This window comes from Neoarius graeffei, chromosome 9, assembly GCF_027579695.1.
Source record: "Neoarius graeffei isolate fNeoGra1 chromosome 9, fNeoGra1.pri, whole genome shotgun sequence".
Lineage (NCBI taxonomy): Eukaryota > Metazoa > Chordata > Actinopteri > Siluriformes > Ariidae > Neoarius > Neoarius graeffei.
In genome coordinates this window covers 74,225,531-74,245,816 of record NC_083577.1, presented here as the reverse complement: position 1 = coordinate 74,245,816, position 20,286 = coordinate 74,225,531, and the positions used below count along the sequence as shown (strand labels likewise).

At 42.5% G+C, this 20,286-nt stretch overlaps 1 protein-coding gene across 5 annotated transcripts in view; it reads right to left on the bottom strand.

Moving 5' to 3' along the window:
* The window catches only part of adarb1b (adenosine deaminase RNA specific B1b), a 520,712-nt gene that overhangs the window by 406,738 nt on the left and 93,688 nt on the right, over positions 1–20,286 (bottom strand). The window contains exon 2 of one of the 5 annotated variants that reach the window (XM_060930273.1): positions 15,437–15,589. The exons of the other annotated variants lie outside the window; for them this stretch is intronic. The gene's annotated coding sequence lies outside the window, so the exon portion shown is untranslated. The remainder of the gene's footprint in view (positions 1–15,436; positions 15,590–20,286) is intronic. 5 annotated transcript variants of the gene reach the window in all.

Sequence of the window (20,286 nt, the reverse complement as noted above, 5' to 3'; positions counted from 1 at the left end):
AATTTGAGACTTTTAATTTGATTTCTTTCAGCGCGACCGCAATGCATGATGGGATATATTGCTGTGGTTAGTGACCATCATTGTGAGTTGTACACTACTTTTCGTGATGCATTGTGGGATACTTTGAGTGCACTATATAGGGTGTAAATAATCCTCACTAAGGTTTCGGACAGCACTACAAAATGGTGTCCTTGCAATATAGTGACCTATACAGTGAGCAGGGAGGGATTTCGGACACAGGGCATGAGTAGAGGAAAACAAAATGGCGGAGCACATCAAGTCAGATATATCACTTATTATCAGGTATTTAAAAGAAGCAAATAGCTAAAAGAATATAGTTTTGTTTTTGTTCCCCTACCAATATCTCCTGGTCCACACTCCAGCCCAGTCGGTGGCGGTAATGCACCTTTAAGTTGGTTTGGCAACCGGCAAAAGACCCTAAAGAAGAAGAAAATGGCAGCGCATGTTGCTGAACCAGCAGATGAAGTGAACTCGGGAGGGTGTGTCGGACTTAAGTCTGGGATTTGTGGCCCTGCTGGTTGGTCATAGCTGAGTGATTGATGGTTTACCACACTGGGTCCCTTTTTTTGAACAGTTGTATTTGAGACCTGAACCCAAACTGGATGATTTGGGCCTTGGTAGTAGCCAGAGTGCTGCTACTAGAATACATAGTTTTATTCTATCCACATTCACTGGATATGAGCAATCACGCGCTCTGACCGGCTACTTTACTGCGAGGCTATCAGATTATATACCGTGAGTAGAGAAAAACAAAATGGCGGAGAGTGTTGCTGAACCAACCGAGGATGAAATAAAAACAACTCGAAGCCAAAACCCCCCCAAAAAATACAAAAGCAACGAAATACGGAATAAAAGTATTTGATGGTAAGAATGCATCTTTTTACGGAAGCCGAGAGAGGCCCTTCATATAATCCTTTTTTTTTATTCACCTTGTTATCCCGAGATAACAACATAATTAATTCAGGATCTTGAGAAAACAACACAACTAATTCGAGATCTCGAGAAAACAAAACCGTTATTCCGAGATAACGACATAATTAATTCGAGATCGCGAGAAAACAAAACTGTTATCCTGAGATAACGACATAATTAATTCAGGATCTCGAGAAAACAACACAACTAATTTGAGATCTCGAGAAAACAAAACCGTTATTTCGAGATCTCGAGAAAACAAAACAATTATTCCGTGATCTCGAGAAAACAAAACAATTATTTCATCATCTCGAGTAAACAGCTGAGAAATGGTTCATTCAGATACGCCAAGAGACTTGTGATATGCTGACTTTGGGGCTATTTCTCATTCTGTATCGACGCAACTTTGGTCATTAGGATGTCTGGAATAATCGATCACCTAATAAGGCAATATTTTGATCAGGGGTTGACACAGGGAGAGATTGCATTAAGTCTTTTAATAAGGGATCATTTCAAAATGAGTCCGCGGCACCTCCGCAGAAGACTGGCCCGGCTTCGTCTCTACCGACGGAGATACAGTGATCCAGCTGAGATCATGAAATAATTGTTTTGTTTTCTCGAGATCACGGAATAATTGTTTTGTTTTCTCGAGATCTCGAAATAACGGTTTTGTTTTCTCGAGATCTCAAATTAGTTGTGTTGTTTTCTCGAGATCCTGAATTAATTATGTCGTTATCTCGGAATAACGGTTTTGTTTTCTCGAGATCTCGAGTTAGTTGTGTTGTTTTCTCGAGATCCTGAATTAATTATGTCGTTATCTCGGAATAACAAGGTGAATAAAAAAAAGGATTATATGAAGAGCCTCTCTCGGCTTCCGTATCTTTTTTATTTTTCAAAAAATTATTATATTCGCATTTTTCACAAACTGCTACTGTCATTTCGTCGGTTTGTTTACATTCCAAGTGGAAATAATTTTGTCGGACGTTTTGTATAAAGTTTTTCGTATCGAATTTGCAAAAAAAAGAAAAATGCTCCATTTCTCAAAATCCAGTGAATGTGGATAGAATAAAACAGTTATTCCACTCAATCTCGTTGTACATGGTCTATAGGCAACTCGGTGCTACACGCCTCATCAGCTATCAACCCATGTACGGCTGGATTTCATGGAATAGCTGTTAAATCTTAATCAATAGACTGACAGCTCAATGGGATTAAAACTTTCACAAATACACCTTTGGGTTTGAACTTGATCTGGCTGTGGTGAATAAATAAAACCAATATGCTATGGGAAAAGTCGGTAGCTTGTCATTTGTCGTGTCAGTCAAACGGCTGCCTCTTGTTCAAGTGCAAAAATCATCTTGATAAACGTATCTGCCTCTTTGTAGAAACAGCTCGAGATGTTTCTGCATCATGTCTGATCCTGATGTCACCCCTCTCGTGCGTGCAGTGTGTTTACTCACGCTACAGGATGGGAATCGTTAACAGCTGCGGATGAATTTTTGCGTGTAACTCATCAAAAACACGATAGTATTATGAGAGGGTGTCACGAACCCTTCCGGCTCTTTCCGGACCCTTTAACTTTTCATGTTTTCCCGTCTCTGCTTGCGGATCTCTGTCATGATCTCCGGTTTCACCTGCGTTTTGTTATGAGGTCATCGCAGTCCGGGCACTCTGTTGTGTAAATGTGCTTCGCATGTGTTCATGCTCGGATTCGAAACAGGATTTCAATAACCCTGACTTCATCACGATGTACACACTGAAGTTTCCATGTGTGTCCTGGTGGGTTTTGTGGATCATGAGTATGAATATGAGCATGTTAACCTTGTCGGATTATGACTGACTCGACACATGCATCCCATCCCATCCGCTCCAGCTGCCATTTGTTACAGAAGGGAGCATTGCCTCCCCCAACCCCTCTCTCCATCCTCTGCTCGGTTGCTTTGTCTTTTTATTGCTTCGTTCCTTTATGATACACGGCGGCAGCATGCCAAACCCTTTTTTCCTTCTTTTTCCCTAAACAAATAATGACCACGCATCAAACACCATCCTTCCACCTGACACTCCAAAGCAGGCAGGTCTTAAACTGCTACATGCAGAAACAAGTATTACAACTCATTAAATATCCAAAGTGTGGCAGAGGGGAAAAGCCTCGAGTGTAAACATCGAAAAAGATAATTAAAATCAGCTTATATCAATTAGATAATGTGCATAAACATAGCCCGCAGCTAATGTGCACACTTCTAATGACAGGAAAACATGCTCGTTTCTAATTTTAAAGCTACTTTGCTCATGCTTCAAACAGCGTGAGGGGTTTACAAGCATGTACGACAAACTGTTCTCGCTTGCCAAGTGCTACAGACCTGTTCACCCTCATGAGAAATCGTACAGCGCAGAATCAACAACCAAAAGGAAAAGGAACACATTAGCACTAGTTATAGAAGCACACTGGTGAACACACTCCAATTAGATCAGGGTTCTAACGAGACCAAAATACCAACGTAGCGGCACCAGTCATAACGGGCGTGCCTTAGGTCCCCGAAAGCTCACGGGTTCTATAGGCTCGGAGATGCATTCTAGTGCATTTCCTTGCACTTGCAGGCCTCCCTTTAAAGTGCTGATGACACGTTTTTGACATCTTTGGCGATGTTTTATAACATAAAAAGTAATTCCCGATGATCCATATATTAATTCACGAAGACGCCTATTTTACAAGTTATGATAAAAAACGCGGCTATTTGGGCAAATTTGACGGGGCTGCAGCACCCAGGAGACGAAAGAGGAGGAGGAGCTATATGACGTCAGCGAAAGAACCTTCCTCCTAACTTACCAGTTTGTTGTTGATGCGACAGGTGTTCAGTTTGTCATTATTAGTATTATTATACATACATATATATATATATATATATATATATATATATATATATATATATATATATATGCCTTCGCGTTGTGTTGCCGGCTTTTGCTCCAAAACCCACAAGGATGGGGTAAGTTTATTCAAGTTTCCCAGAGATCCCAAGCTGCATGCGAAGTGGGTGAGGCAAGTCAGGCGCACTCGTGACAAGTGGGAGCCCTCACCAACATCCGTCCTGTGCTCTGAACACTTCGATTTGGATTGTTTTGACACCCTTCCCAGCTTAAAAGAATCTCTTGGGTGTTCAGTTCAGCACAAACGTGTGTTGCTACCATCAGCAGTGCCTACACAGTGTTGCCAGATTGGGAGTTTTCCCACCCAGTTGGGCAGTTTCAAGTGCATTTTGGTGGGTTTTGAACATATTTTGGGCTGGAAAACGTCAGCAGTATGTGTTGCCAGATACTGATGAAGTTTTCCAGCCCAAAATATGTTCAAAACCCACCAAAATGCACTTGAAACCGCCCAACTGGGCGGGAAACCTCCCAATCTGGCAAAACTGCCAGTATTCCGGAGGGGGTCTACTAGTAGCTATGCCGGATCCAAAGACAGTCCTCCTGTCAGAACATGTGTTGTGAAACGACATAAGATAAAGGTACGTAGAGCTATAGATTCTACATGATAATCATAAATGTAATCATAAAGTCGGCGTGATATCAGTCATGTATTTGCTTGTGAAAGCTTGCGGCTTTCATGTAACTGCCGCCTAGCAACGAGAGGCAAAGGGTAAAGAGGGTAGGCTATCATAGATTCTATTCGGGAGAGATCAACACAATTCTAGACTCCCAGAAGAGGAAGAGCTAGCACTAGAGAGTTCACCGGCGTTTTCATGCGCCATTTCCATTGAGTAGAACCAGAGTAGAACAGCCATTGAACCGCAGCGTGTTCTTCCGCTGACGTCACAACATGGCCGCGAGCCACGGACCCAGTTTTCTTGCGCTGTGCAATTAAAAGTTGGATATTTGCGTAACAACAGCTTCTTTTCACGTAATTATAACAGAAATCTAACATGTTTGCCATGTTGTATAGTTTATTTAAGAAATTGCATAGAGTCATGTTCGTGTCATCAGCCCTTTAAGTCACTCTTTTTTGGTAATATTAATTCTTTTTTTGTGCCAAAAGTTGTTGATTGTTTTTGATTGAAGACTTACTATAATTAACATTCAACTATATTAGTGACATTTATGGAATAAGAATAAACAGAGGTGGACAAAGTACCCAGCTTCATTACTTAAGTCAAAGTACACATATCGGTGGTCAAATGTTACTCCGATACAAGTGAAAGTTGTCCAGTCAAATTTTTACTTAAGTTAAAGTACTGAAGTACTTGCTTTTAAAAATACTTAAGTATTAAAAGTACATTTTCTGTCAACACATTGTTGTATTATTGCCACGACATAGCTAACGTCACTAGAAAAGAAAGATTTCTACATTCTGTTTATTTGGCAAGAATATGCTAAAACATATTTCTGAAAGGACTTCAGATAAGTTAACGTTATTCATGTTAGCGTAACTCCGTTTTTATATGCTAACTAACAGTGTCCACATTAACTAGCTATGTGTTAATGTTAGCCATAGACAAGGCTACGACAACTTGGCGGGCAAACCCATAGAAAGTCATTTGACTAACCAGACTGCATAGCTATTGCAATGTTATCGCTAGCTCTAAAAGCACAGAGAACTTCATTACAAGCTTTCTCTTGGAATAAAACGTTTACATCCTTCAATATGCTTCTGCAGGTTGGACGGCGAGTTTTTGTAGGCCGTGATGTGGTTCGTTTTCGGCAAACAAGTCAAACATTTAAAACGAAACGAATCTTTGATCCTTTCAGAAAACTGAAACATGGGTTCATGGGTGCTATTCATTCCCCAGAAGAACCGCCTCCTTCCATTCTGCCATCAACTGATCGTGTTCAAATAACGCTGCTGAGAAATCACTGAACTTGATTTTATACAGTCTATGGACGTGACGTGACCCTAGTGATTACTGATCGGCTGTCTCAGTGTCACCTGCGATAAAACCAATCACGTTTTAGAAAAGAAAAGAAAAAAAAAAATCCACTTTCAAAGCTGCTTCATAGTAACGAGTAACGAGGACCTTGATAGAAATGTAGTGGAGTGAAAAGTACGATATTTGTCTTTCAAATGTAGTGAAGTTCGTGTCGCTGTATATGTCAGTTACGTCGCTATGTTTGCATAAACCTTGGCGCAAATATCGAAGCAAAAACAACACGGAAGAAGCAGCAGCAGCAACAATAATAATAATAATAATAATAATAATAATAATAATGGATGACTTCGCGTTTGTACAGCTGCTGCTTCTCGTCGCTTAAAAATGGCGATCTTTCGTGGTCTTGTTATTGTTGTTGGTCTTAACAACTCCACCCCCCCCGCTGACGTAAGCAGTTATTTCCTCTGGCCCAGCAGAGAGTCGGTGCTAGCCTGGAACCGGTTTTTCTGGCCCCAGAGCCAGTTCTTTGTCAGTGGAAACAGAAAACCCGGTTCCAAACTAAGCACTGGCCCCGAACCAGCCCTGGAACTGCTTTGGTGGAAAAGGGGCATTAGTGACCAACACTGTGTGAAAGAACCGTTCAGTGTCACAATTTGCACGTCACTGTCCAATCCCACTCATTTCCAGATGCTACGGAGCTTGAACATGATGGAATAAAAAAGTAGCCTCAATGAGGCTGGAGCTCATACCGCCCACTCCTGGTGTATGCGAGTTTGAAATCCGATCGATCCTGTAGGAGGAGTAGCGATTTTTGTGAAATTACATGTGACCCCTTTGTAGCCTCATCCATGGTAGGTGGTGCCACCTGGTGAACAACTCTTGTTGGAATATGTCTTTAGAGTCTTCTGGGTGAGTTTCAGTGAAAGCATCCCAGCAGTTTACGAAGAGTAGCGCTGAAATGTGACGAGTCACCCAAAAATTTCAGATGCCCATAAAATCGTAAATATGACAGGTGGCACCATGGGCTTGACAACTTTTATGCACACCCACCTGGGGAACATTGTGTGTGGGTTTGATCGAAATCTGAACAACCCCGTAGGAGGAGTAGCAGCGATTTTCTGTAAATTGTGGACGGACAACAACGTACGGTACGGACGACGCCTGACAGCATAAGCTCACCCAGCCTGGCCTGTCATTTAGCTATAAAGCGGGCTCTGCTAATGGGCATGAGTTTCCATGCTACGTGCTCTCACTTTCAGCTAAACTGCCAGTTTGTCCAGACACTGTAATATGATACATAAACACATTATTCTGCACAGTGTTGGTACTCCGTACTGTATATGACTGTTCATTAACATGCCCTTTGACATGCCGTTGTTTATCAGAGCGTAAGTGCACTAATAAAACAGTCCTGAACTATTTTTTGCTTCAACTATGGAAAAAAGACAATGAGAAGAAGCCTGTCACATGTACACTCAAGCCCAGTGAAATTCCCCCTCTGCATTTAACCCATCTGAAGCAGTGAACACACAAGTGAGCAATGAGTACACACACATACCCAGAGAAGTGGGCAAGCAGTTGGGGGTTTGGTGCCTTGCTCAAGGGCACTTCAGCCATGATACAATTCATAGTTCACTGCTCATCGTTGCCAGTCCCAGGAATCAAACCAGCGACCCTTTGGGCCCAAGGCTGCTTCTCTAACCTTCAGGCCATGGCTGCCTCCATGATTAGTGATTCATTCACTGCTTTTTTTTAATTACTGGTAGACTAGTAAAAATTAATATTCGTGTAACCCCTGGTAGATGTAGAGACAATAAAGAAGAAGCATTCTCCATGTTTTAATATTACCTCAGGATTAAAAATAGTGCCTTCCACACAAGCAGAAATCTCACTTCTCTCATTCAACAGCATCAAAATCAACCAGTGGAACGTCACAGATTGTCACATGCTGTGATGGCAGGTGACAAATAACCATCACCAAACTATCAATCACAGCCTTCAGCAGCGCCGTGTGTCAAAATGACATCCACTGCACCGTCTCAGCTCACTGCCAGACTAACTGACCGATGGCATCTTCGTCTTTGACGCACTGTCATCCGTTAGAGCCATGCAGGAATAATGAAGGAGTGATTGTTTGGTGTAGGAGACACCCCTATGCCAAACCACAGTGATGGCTACTCAAGTACTGAAGACTTGACTGTTCTGTTAAAGATCCAGTACAAATAAATCGACACTGGTCATTTAGATTCCCGGCATGCTATGCCACTTGAAGAACTAAACACAGCTGGAAAACAAATTATCTGGACTGTAAAATATGTAGGAACTTAGCAGCAAAATGTAGAGCTATCACAGTAAGCCATGCTTGGCAGGTTAGCTTTGCGGCTCATGAAGATCTGAACATCAGACCGCAATAATTTCTGGACAGTGTCTGGTCCGGAAGTCTACAATGCTACTGAATTAATCAATGCAACCTCCTTCTTCTTCTTCACATTCCTTCCTCTGGTTGAGAGTGGGATGTGATGAAATGCCATTCTTTCTGATTTTGTGCTTTTCGTGCTGCCTCTGGGTAAATCATGCCAGTCCATTCCCTGATGTTCGTAACCCATGATATTCTAGGCCGGCTTCGACCTCAACCTGCTGCTGCTGTTTATCTGGCCTTCCAGTAGAGTATGATGGAGGCTGTCATGTCTAACTATATGACCAAAGTACTTGAGTTTTCACTCTCTTGCCTCCTCAAACGCGAACGCTCTTACTGCTGTAAGTAAGATGTCCTTGTCAACTTGGAAGTGCATAATCACTACATCACTTTCCAAACGAGGTGAGAAAAGAACAATGAGAAGTGGATTTTAAAAGAGGAACATGCTTACTCCTGGTAGTGAGGCACTCATCAAATAATATCCGTGGTGACTTACAGACTAGTTTGGAACCTGAAGCTCTCGTTTGACCATTGGTTCCAAACCTTTTGGAACCAAAAGGTTGCCAGTTCAATTCCCTGGACCAGCAGGAATGGCTGAAGTATCCTTGAGTATGGCACCTAATAAGAGCTAAATGCCTGAAATATAATGTAATGTAATGAAGATATCTTGACCATGCATTGGCCTACAACCTGCGAAAATAGTCGGAGACAGTTTCACTAGCTCTTTGCATAACGGTGGCCAAATTGGTTTATCTGACCACCACCGGAAGAAAACTTGCAAGCAAGTCACATGACTGAAATACAGTGGTGCATGAAAGTTTGTGAACCCTTTAGAATTTTCTTTATTTCTGCATAAATATGACCTAAAACATCATCAGATTTTCACACAAGTCCTAAAAGTAGATAAAGAGAACCCAGTTAAACAAATGAGACAAAAATATTATACTTGGTCATTTATTTACTGAGGAAAATGATCCAATATTACGTATCTGTGAGTGGCAAAAGTATGTGAACCTTCGCTTTCAGTATCTGGTGTGACCCCCTTGTGCAGCAATAACTGCAACTAAACATTTCCGGTAACTGTTGATCAGTCCTGCACACTGGCTTGGAGGAATTTTAGCCCGTTCCTCCATACAGAACAGCTTCAACTCTGGGATGTTGGTGGGTTCCTTCACATGAACTGCTCGCTTCAGGTCCTTCCACAACATTTCGATTGGATTAAGGTCAAGACTTTGACTTGGCCATTCCAAAACATTAACTTTATTCTTCTTTAACCATTCTTTGGTAGAACGGCTTGTGTGCTTAGGGTTGTTGTCTTGCTGCATGACCCACCTTCTCTTGAGATTCAGTTCATGGACAGATGTCCTGACATTTTCCTTTAGAATTCGCTGGTATAATTCAGAATTCATTGTTCCATCAATGCTGGTTTTGTGTTTTTTGTACTGCCTCTGTCCAAGTCAGGCCAGTCCATTCCCTGATGTTCGTAACCCATGATATTCTGGGCCGGCCTCGACCTCAACCTTGCCTTCAAAATATCGAGTCCTTGCCTCGATATACATGTCAGTTGTTTTGGTGGCACAAACAGGACCTACACAATATTAAGCAGGTGGTTTTAAAGGAGAACTGAAGGTAAATTTTTTATCATCAAAATTCTATTTCTCTCATTTTATTAAATATAGGAATGCATTTTTGATAGCGATTTTGTCACTGCTATAGCAAGTTATGAGTGTTTGACATATGCTGTGCAATATATCGGTCCATATGTCAAAGCAATGGTCGTAAACGAGATTCGTTGAGACCTGCGCGAGACATCGTAGGACGGAAGTAAAACGTACAGCGGAAATCAAAGTGACCGACATCTGCCAACATTGTCAAAAGACGCGCGCGCCCTCTTTCGAACGCTGATGTAATCAAGCCGGAAGTTTTGTTTGTTTCAATAGCAATCAGGAAAGTTTGAAAAAAAGTAGGCAGTAATCGTCATTTAAACTTGTTTTTGTGCAAGATTTCATTTGGAAAACAGTTTTCAAAATGGCGGCACTGACACCTGGCTGATGCTTCACGTTTCGAAGTCTCGCACAAGTCTCGTGAAGATCATGCGGATAAGCGACGCTTGCCGTGGACCAAACGAACTAAATTCAACACGGCTAAAAACCGAATAGGCCGATAAGTATAATATTTAATTGCAATTAGTTGCCAATACGAGTCACGATATAAGGTTACTAAAACCGAAAACGTAAATGAATAATATGTTTAAGAAATAAAGCAAGTTTAAAAATGACTTCAGTTCTCCTTTAACGTTATGGCTGATCGGTGTATAGCAAGTTGAGTGAAAAGAGGAAAAAAAAAAGTGCATCTCCTTTGGCTAACAAATTTTAGAGGTAATCTGCAAAACAGAATTAAATTGTTTTCCTGCTGGGAACTCCTAAAGACGGGCTGAATATTACAGCAACGTGGTCAACAGTTTTATATACATATTATAAAGAGTCTGGTGCAGTCAGTCAATGTAAGACTAAGTGTCTCTGAAGGCAACAAATGCTCAAACAGGCCCTGAGTCTCAAGCTGTTTCAACGTCAAGCATTTTGCTGTGAGCAGTCATGGCAAGAAAGACTCAGAGGAATCAGGAAAACAGCCAGCACAAAAAAACGAGACAGAAAAAAAAATAATCGACCTTTCAGAGGTGAAGAACGATATAAAAAGATATCCATGTGTTTAGGGAACCATTACCAAAAGTGAAGCCAAGTCACGAAGAAAAAAAAAATAATGTGATGAATGGAAAGAAGGGAGTTTAAAAAAATGTAAAACAAACAACTGGATGTGCCAAAAAGTCAGTCGAGGGAAGGGGAATAAATGCCTTCGTTTTGAAAAACATTCAGAAACTGGAGGGTTTTTTTTACTCTTAATATCTTATCTACTAATGGTGTACTTTTATTCCTTGTGATAATTATAAAGAAACTTCAAACTTACAAGAAGCAGCAAGGAAAACTATACGATACGATACGATATGCAGTCCGTCCAGGCGACGATGACTGTTCCATGTTAGTATCTAGACCCTGATCATACACCTCCTGAGCCGGTATGATACGAGTTCCTTTCAACCATAATCGTGAAACTGCTTGCAAAGTGTTTGAAGTACTGCTAGCTTTTGCAATTACTAACAGCACTATCTTGACAGAGCAATGATGTGGCTCAGTGGCAAGGACAGGCCAAGACAAACTGGCATCAATGTCTGCTGCCGCGACTGACCGGGAGATAGGTTTGTTTATCCCCGCTCTTGGGTGATACCATGGGTCACCTGGCTTGGTCTGCATGTTGGCCTTTGACTCACAAGGAGCTCCTCCACCCTTTGACAGGTCTTGTTTTTAGTCCTGCTGGGTGACATGCCACCCAATGAATCTAAGGAGGAAGAAAAAGCTTGTTGTGCAACACACTGGCCTTTATGGCAGCAAAATCGGGCCATAATCACTTCTGAACTTCATGTTCTACCCATGTTCTTTGAGGTTCTCCAGTTTCCTCCTACTGTCCAAAGACTTGCTGGGAGGTGAACTGGCTATGCTACATTGCCCCAGGTATGAATCAGTGTCTCCGTGCTGCCCTGCAGTGAACTGGACACCAGAAACACACACTTCAAAACATCTGGGGTGAATTCTTTCACCTTGCACCCAATCTTCCTGGGTTAGGCTCCGGATAATTCACAACCCTGACCAGCATAAAGTGGTTAATGAAGCTGAATGACGGAATGAATCCCAGACCATTTCTTTCAGTCCACTATATGGACCTGCAGTCATGCAGCCATGTATAATCTCATCCTGACATTGTTTATTTTCCCTTAAAGTGATTAACCAGGAAATTTTGAAATTACGGGGTTATGAAATGTCATTGTTATACATTAAAGGAGAACTGAAGTCATTTTTAAACTTGCTTTATTTCTTAATTAACGTGTTATTCAATTACGTTTTCGCTTATAGTAACCTTATATCGTGACTCGTATTGGCAACTAATTGCAATTAAATATTATACTTATCGGCCTATTCGTTTTTTAGCCATGTTGAATTTAGTTCGTTTGGTCCACGGCAGGCGTCGCTTATCTGCGCGATCTTCACGAGACTTGTGCGAGACTTCGAAACGTGAAGTGTCAGCCAGGTGTCAGTGCCGCCATTTTGAAAACTGTTTTCCAAACGAAGTATTGCACAAAAACGAGTTTAAATGACGAGTACTGCCTACTTTTTTCAAACTTTCCTGATTGCTATCAAAACAAACAAAACTTCCGGCTTGATTACATCAGCATTCGAAAGAGGGCGCGCGCGTCTTTTGACGGCGTTGGCAGATGTTGGTCACTTTGATTTCCGCTGTACATTTTACTTCCGTCCTACGATGTCTCGCACAGGTCTCAACGAATCTCATTTACGGCCGTTGCTTTGACATATGGACTGATATATTACAGAGCATATTTCAAACACTCATAGCTTGCTATAGCAGTGACAAAATAGCGATCAAAAATGCATTCCGATATTTAATAAAATGAGATAAATAGAATTTTGATGATAAAAAAAAATTGCCTTCAGTTCTAGTTTAATACAAGATGTTCTAGACAAAAAAAAATTAAGTGGACTTTAGCTTAAAAAACATGTTAAAGTTGTAACATCAGCCAACCGTTGGGCCATTTCCCCGGGCATGACCATACTGGATTAGCCAAATACATGGATGTATAGACCCCTTCGCAGCAAACGTCATTCATACATAAGCGGAAATTGCGCGCGCAGCCTGGACCCAAAAAAGACTCAGCGAATGCCTAGTTGTTGTGTTGTCGGGTGTCAGAATCGTAGCAGTAATGGGGTTAAAATGTACAGAATTCCAGCAGGATCTCACCCATTCCAAAAAAATCGCCGACATCTATGACTACAAGCCATCAAACGTGTAGACTGGGATGAAAGCACCATCAAAAATGCGCGGGTTTGCAGCGCCCACTTCATCACAGGTAAGATCAGGCTATTTATTAAATCTTTCTTTTTTATTCTTTCTAGTCTTCGTTTATTGATGTAGCAACATACTTTGGTAACGTTTGTCTGATTAGCTGGGTCAGAGTTACACAATGTAATGAATATTGTTAGCATGTTAACTTAGCTTTGCATGCAGTTTTGTTTGTAGGAGAGGTCTCGCTTGACTCAAGCAGTCCAGATTTTGTGCCATCATTATTTGTGTTTGCCGAAAATCACAATTTTAAAGCAAGGATGGAAAGGTAAAATTGTGTGCCCTCACTCTAAATGCCAACTTACGTTGACTGCTCTAACCTAGCTCCCGCCCCGTTCAGTTTCAGTTCTGCTCTCTGCCTCTCGCTTTTTACGCAGCTCTGATTTCTCTTAGCTGCACTCTTTACACTATCATTCCTTTCATGCCATTACCTCCTGCAAATTGCTGTTTAGTGTTGGTATTTGCTGTTGTAGCTAAAGCCACATTGCCATCACATCACTGGCATAATTTGATTAAAACAAAATGAATATGAATGTCCCATTGTTAATCAAGTTGTACATGCCCGCACATAACATAATCATATGCGTCTAAAGACTTGTAGGCACGAAGTTTTTCGTGGGTGTACACTGAAGTCTTGTCAATAAGGTACGAGTATATATCTGGCCATTGTATACCAGGGAACTTACTAACATCGTCCGTCCACTCTTTAATTAAATGCGGATCCGGTAGGCGATGTCCACTTGTTAGAGTTAACTTATTTATGTAGCATTCTCGATCTTGTAACGACAATTGTTTGGCATAATCTGACAGCTCATAATGCCGGTCTATGGGCAGCGCCATTGTTTCTGGGTCCAGGCTGCGAGTGCATCCTGGCAACGGTCGGTTTGTTTACAAACATGCGAAGGGGTCTATTAGGAGACAAAAACGAGGGTGGCGCTGCGTGACATAGGATTCCGCACGTCTTCTTCATTCCGTCCTGGATCCAAAAGGTTTGGCCGAGTGGCTTCATCAAGTAAAGTGAGAAAACTTTACTCCTGGAAAAAGCAGCAAATTGTCCAGTGAGCATTTTACAGAAGATTGTTTTGTGGTGGACTTGTCTCATCTCATCTTTCATTATCTCTAGCCGCTTCATCCTTCTACAGGGTCGCAGGCAAGCTGGAGCCTATCCCAGCTGACTACGGGCGAAAGGCGGGGTACACCCTGGACAAGTCGCCAGGTCATCACAGGGCTGACACATAGACACAGACAACCATTCACACTCACATTCACACCTACGGTCAATTTAGAGTCACCAGTTAACCTAACCTGCATGTCTTTGGACTGTGGGGGAAACCGGAGCACCCGGAGGAAACCCACGCGGACACGGGGAGAACATGCAAACTCCGCACAGAAAGGCCCTCGCCGGCCACGGGGCTCGAACCCAGGACCTTCTTGCTGTGAGGCGACAGCGCTAACCACTACATGGTGGACTTGTATGGAAAAAAATAAAAAATCACTGGGACGACGTGAGACACAAGACAGAAACGACAACTGAAGCCAGACGCGATCCCGACTTTGTTTCACCGCAACACACCGACAGCACACCGTGTCACGCATCAAACGGATGGAAGATAAGCAGGTATTTTTTTTTTAAATAAACAGGCAATAAACTTACCACTACTTTATTTCGATTCCTTTTCTAATCCTGCACTGCCACAATGTCTGTGGAGAAATGCAAACAAATTGACCGAGAAGTCACGCCAGACCATAATATTATACTTTAGTCTAGTATAGCATGCACTTGTACACCTCCGCTGTGCTCGTGGAAAATGACATCACGCACGATGGAGTTATGGCGGCCTCTCTGACAAAAAACAGTCCCATCTATCTTCATCGCTTTAGTGGTTATATCGTTAAGAACAAATTCAACATCCAGCTTTTTATAAGGACAGACATAAAGACCGACTTTCAGCTTGATTTGTTTATTTGCGAGATATTTTCTTTCAAGTCCATAAAGACTCATTTACCTGCTCTTCAATAAAACGCTTTCACTGAGGATCTTTTAATGAAAACCACAGTCGAGTCTGAGCATTCGGTTGTGAATGCTGAGCGTTAGCTTTATCTCAGACTTGCAATCACGGTCATCTTCTGAACAGCAAGTAAAACCGTGTTTACTCCTTCACGTTGTCGGAGGAAAAAAACAATTGTTTTAATCACTACTTTTCATGAGCTGCATAGAGAATTAGAACCAAACTCCTTTTCTTCCTCTGCTTCTTACTTTTATAGCTGCTCCAGCGTCTTCTGTTTACACCCATAATCCCTTATCCATGGAGGTAGGCCAGGGTTAACTCAGAGAGAGAAAATTTTTATGAGCTGAAGAATGATTCATGTGAACAGTGGGACACGGTCCATCCTCCATTACATGGTCCTCCTGTGAATTATGAGAAGAGAGCTGAGGTTTGCAGGAGACACACACACACACACGTGCATGTACATGCGCGCGCACAGTGAGAGAACAGAAAGCGAAGAGAGGCACTTATAAAAGCAATGATCATTTTGAACATCAAAAAAGCGATGACTCATAGGAGCAGGAATACAACCTTTTTGTGAGCTACTGGGAGACCAGTAGAGAAGCTGCTGAGATCCACTGTAGCCCTTCTACCATGTCAGGCTTCCACTGTACACACGTATACAGAGATGGCATGGCCAGTTCAGCGATAATTTTTTTTTGAAAAATGGCATTGTACTTCACCGCACTGCATGTTAAGACATTTGGCAGCAAAAATACGGTCTTGCTTTATTGCAGAGCTTTTCTGCTTGCTAAAGGCAGACGAAATTAACAGCAGGCAATACTTCTGTTAATTTATGGTGATGATACATGGGGCGGGCGGCACGGTGGTGTAGTGGTTAGCGCTGTCGCCTCACAGCAAGAAGGTCCTGGGTTCGAGCCCCGGGGCTGGCGAGGGCCTTTCTGTGTGGAGTTTGCATGTTCTCCCCGTGTCCGCGTGGGTTTCCTCCGGGTGCTCCGGTTTCCCCCACAGTCCAAAGACATGCAGGTTAGGTTAACTGGTGACTCTAAATTGACTGTAGGTGTGAATGTGAGTGTGAATGGTTGTCTGTGTCTATGTGTCAGCCCTGTGATGACCTGGCGACTTGTCCAGGGTGTACCCCGCCTTTCGCCCGTAGTCAGCTGGGATAGGCTCCAGCTTGCCTGAGACCCTGTAGAAGGATAAAGTGGCTAGAGATAATGAGATGAGATGAGATACACGGGGCAACTTTTTGGGCAATGTTGCTGGGCAATTGCGTTTTGACTCTTTTCTATTGAGATTGGGCAACATTGTTTCTTTCTGAATGGTTTTGATAATCTCTGGCAACTTTTTGAGATAAGCCAATCAGAACGCGAGTATCGAGTCATGTGACCTCCGGTGAGGTTCGGATCAGAAATTTCAAACAAATATGGCGGCCGCTCAATGTCAGTGGAGTGAAGAGATGGAGAGACTCCTCATCTGTTTTTACGCCGGTAAGTTGTTATTTTAATATTCTATATGGAGGAATTTACCTCACCAAAGCTCTAAAAAACAACAGACAGCTTGATTAAATGGTCACAGCAAAAATTAAGACATCGATTTTTTTTAGCTAACTGTAAACTGCCGTTGCTAACTGTTGTTGCCCATTGTTAGTTGCCCTGAAAAGTTGCCCTGTGTCTCACCTAGTTGCCCGTTGCCAGCGACATTGCTCGGCAACATTGCCCAAAAAGTTGCCCCGTGTATCATCACCATTAGTCTTTGTTGTACGAACTGCTACGGTCACAACTTGACACCGACCCTCCAACTGCTTGTACAATCCAATGAGATGCAGTACTCGATTGCTAGTATACAAGCTTCTGCATAATATACACCCATGATTGGCTAGCGTCCCTTTGAGCCTGCATTCACACTCGCAAGACGCAAATCTACGATTTCATCTATATTCAAGTACGCGACACTGAGACAGAGCAAAAGCTGCAAGCAACACATAGGCTGAGGGATGAGCAACGTTTCAAATTGACGTTTTCTCTATTGGTATGATGTAGTAAAGTGGCAAAATCTAAAAGACCGGCTCCAGTTAATTTTCTCAGACCAATCCGATGGTACAGATTTCTGTTGTCGCTGGCAAGCTTACATAATATTCGAGTCCAGGACTTGGACTCGAGCCCTAATTTTAAGGACTCGTGACTTGATTTGGACTTGAACTCGTAAATTGGAGACGAGGACTCAGATTTTTTTCTTTATTTTTTTGGAACATGCCATAATAATTTCTAAGTCTCTAAAGTCTAAAGTCCTTCCCGCACCATATGGCGCATAAGGCGGCGCCGACCTCTGTTTCTGTAGCCCTCGGCCTCTCGCCTATTACATAGCTAGGGTTACAGTGGGGGGATAGTCCTCTGGTAACCGCAAGAGTTTGACTCCCCACTCACATCTGTATTGCAGCATGTCTTGCCAGACGGCAGTAGGTACCATTTTTATGATGGTCTTTGGTATGACCTGACTCCCGGTCGAGAGGCGGACATGCTAATCACTAGGCCAACTCACAGTCACCGTGAGTTGGCCATAATAATTTGTTATAAGATATTTATATCTGCATTAAATTTATACTAATTTTGTGTAAGAGAACGCACATTCACCTGTTCATACGTCATGTTCAGGAACAAACTAACGTTAATGGCGCTAAAATGCCTGGAGAGAAGCCCCTCGGATTATCCACTTTGCTTATACAGACTTCTCGTGCAGTAGTGGGGGGGTGCACTGCTAGGTATTCCATATATAAAAGAACTTTTGAAGAGACGATGAGGACAACCTTGAACTTCAGTTGTCATTTGGCAAAACTCCACCCAGAGAAGGAAGTGACATGCTATGTTCATTGCTCTGCTGATAGCGGGTCTTGCTTGTTGACCAATGAACTAGATAGTGTTAACCTGCGCTCATGTTATTTGCCCTGTTGATAGTGGGCGGGGCTTGCTGAGCGATGAACAAGCTTTTTATCTGTAGCCTATTAACTAAAATGGGGCAGTCGAGCAGTAACGTTAGTCCAACACAGTAGCAGAGACGGTTTCACATAAAGGCAGCAACAGCCACCGTCAAATGGTGTGGATGGAGTCTTGTTCTCGGGTCAATAGTGGACTCGACTTGAAATTTTCTTTAATGACTTGGACTTGAACACTGGGGACTCGAGACTGGACTTGGACTCTAGGTTTAGTGACTTGACTACAACACTGGTCCCTAGAAACCTTGACTCAGCTTGCACTGAATCCAGAGCCCATCCCAGGAACAATGGTACACGCTGAATGGGATGCCAGTCCATCCCAGTGCACCAAGCAGACACACAAAAGTCAATGCATGCCAACAAGTGGGAACTTGTCACGAGATAAAACGCAAGTGACAAGTGGCGTGATGCTTGCTAGCATGAACACTCAGGGTAATAATTTTCTCTTGGACTCCTGGCCATGGGCGGATGTGCCAGCTTCAGGATGCCATCTTCAAACTCAATCTTTTGACTATAGGGTGAACAATTTTCTGTTGCACAACCAATTTTGTTCCTTTTGCTTTGGTTATAAAGAGTAATTAGGACAGAGCATATTAACAATACCCTAAGAGAAGAACACTACAAAGGACATGGTAAACCTTGTCCTCCTTGTTAAATACTCCAAGGAGTTGTTAACTAGAAACTTCAAGCCCCTAACCCAGTCCCACCCAAACCCCAGCCCTCCTCCTCCCAGGTTGACTTCAAACCTGTAGGAAAACACCAGGTCTCCCATTACTCCGTCTTATGCGAGTGTGTACATAAGGTCGCATCCAAAGATTTAAGTCATATGCACAGACGAAACAAAACCATTTAATCCCTTCTTGCAGTTCTTGATTATCTGGCTAAGTCAAGAAACGGCCTTTTCAAGTGATTATTCAGACGAAGATGACTGATTTCAATGGATTTGAGTCAGCCTCGGTCACAGAACAAGCCTGGAGGCAAACAAACTCTACAAACTGAAGACTACAGCAATGCAGAGATGATGACTGACCTTTCAGAGAAGAGCTGAGTCTCAGCTAAAGTAAAGACATCAAGCAGTATTCAAACACCTCACCATGCATGAGAAAGCTTCAACACTCCTCGAGGCCTTGATCTAATTTTTTTTTTCTCCCAAATTTTTGTTTCCAAAAGGTGGAATAAATAAAATGGTTGGAAGAAATCTGGACAAGATTCATCCTGGGTCTTGAGCTGCCAAAGCTTTGGAGCGCAGTTTGGAGTTACTAAATAAAAACACCAAGTGGGGACTTGGCCCTCCATAAGCCAGTCTGAAAAGAAATGGATTGGAGTTAGAGGTGGACAGAGATATGGAATGATAGATAAAAGAAGAAAGCCTAAAGCCTTTTAGCAGGTTCTTCAGCCAGAATCTTGTCAGTTCTGGGCAGAAGATCTCAGACCAACAAGAAAACAGCCAGTAGCAAATCACGCCATTCCAGCCAAACACAGAAGAGCCCCAAGGCCTTTCCAGAACTCAGCTTCTTCCAAAGAAAATATTGATTTTCTTCATATGAAGACATACTTTGTCAAAAGGGGGATGACTGTCCCCCAAAAGTTCTGTGCTCTGAATCTCTGACATTTAGCAGAGACAGAATGAATCATAGTCCTCACCAGCACAGTGAGGATTCTCCAACAGATTCAGACATTGCCATGGAAAGAGTTGGAGATGCACGAGCATGGCCTGATGTGGCTTGACAACTCTTTGCTCTGGCCTCTGGGTTATACCCAAAGACTCATTTTTGCCTGCGCACACGCATACAAAAGTCACTCATGCACGAGAATATTTTCAACAGAGGATGGCAAAGTAGTGCTGGTACATACAGTACAGGGTAAAGTGATGGCATCAAGTAGTGCTGGTGCATACAGGGTAAAGGGTTCACCAGTTTCCCTGTGTCCACGTGCATTTCTTCTGGGTATACGGTTCTACAAATTGGAATTTGTGGTCAATTAGACTGAAGAGAACATATGGTCTAGTTGACATAAAAAATACAGCTCTGGAAAAAAATTAAGAGATCACTGCAAAAGTATCAGTTTCTCTGGCTTTACTATTTATAGATATGTGCTTGAGGAACA